Raw genomic sequence first — 1,189 nt, 5'->3', positions numbered from 1 at the left:
TCGCGCAGGGAACTGCGGGGAGCGAGTTGACCCCCCGCCCCGGCCGCAATTGGCGCCTCGGTCGCCGGGCGCCTCTCGCTTGTCTGCGCGCGCTTCCGGCCTCCAGACAAAGCCATGACGCCGCCGGCAGCGCTCGGCGTTGCGTTTGCGACGTACGAACATCGGGATATTGTCAACGTACCAGTGGCGTAGCCAGGATTTGTGTAAGGGGGGTGTTAAGAAGCATGCCCCCCCCCCCCCCCGTATTAAAGCGGGGGGTCCAGGGGTCCTCCCCCGGGAAAATTGGGATTTTAAGGTGTAAAATAGTGCTATTTTAGCAGTTTTCGGTTCTTAAATTTAAATATTTTAATGGTAAAAATATTATTAATTTTAATATGAAATTTGTTTGAGTGATGAATAAGAAATTAATTAAAGATTTGGTGCTAAGGGGGGGGGGGGGGGGGGGTTGAACAACTACGCCCCTGCTAACGTACCCACCAAACATACCAGAGCTTTAAACATATGTGTTAAAAAAAAGTAACTCGTTCAGTTGAAATTTAACATTCAGTTGTAAAATTCACCGTACACGAACACGTTTCAGAGAGTCCGCAGATAAATTTTAGTACACTGTAATTATTTTTTTTTACAGAACAGAAATATTCACGTAAATTTGTTCATTTACGTGAAAACAACTGCGTCACTACAAAATGATGTTTGCAGTAACACATTTATGCTTTTTTTTTTGTTGCTCCAGTACCTACAATAGATAAGGTTATTTGTAAAAACTTTCCCTGTATAGCTTTCCAGTGTTAAATGCGCACGTTATTAAGCATAATAAAACAAAATCCAGTTATTGAGTATTCGATTATCTTTTCCATGGTTAAAAAAATGTATGCTTGATTGAAAAATCAATAAAAATATATAAATTATGCACCAAATTACGTAAAAAAATACTGAGTATTATCTCTAACAAGTATTTCATTTATGCAAAAAAAACTTAGCCAGGTGTTGCACAAATTTACAATATCTTTCTTGTAGTAATACAAAATATTTATTGGCAACTGGTCTCCGAAGGAATATTTTGTAAAAGTACAGAAATTTTATTTCTGTGTACACCAAAACATTATTAATACAATAATAATAATATGCAATAGTGTAACCATCTTTGGGAAACAAAATACTGACATGGATTTCAGTGATATCGCGCCAA

This window comes from Bacillus rossius, chromosome 5 (assembly GCF_032445375.1).
Source record: "Bacillus rossius redtenbacheri isolate Brsri chromosome 5, Brsri_v3, whole genome shotgun sequence".
In the NCBI taxonomy this organism is placed as follows: Eukaryota; Metazoa; Arthropoda; class Insecta; order Phasmatodea; family Bacillidae; genus Bacillus; species Bacillus rossius.
This window is presented reverse-complemented; position numbering follows the sequence as displayed.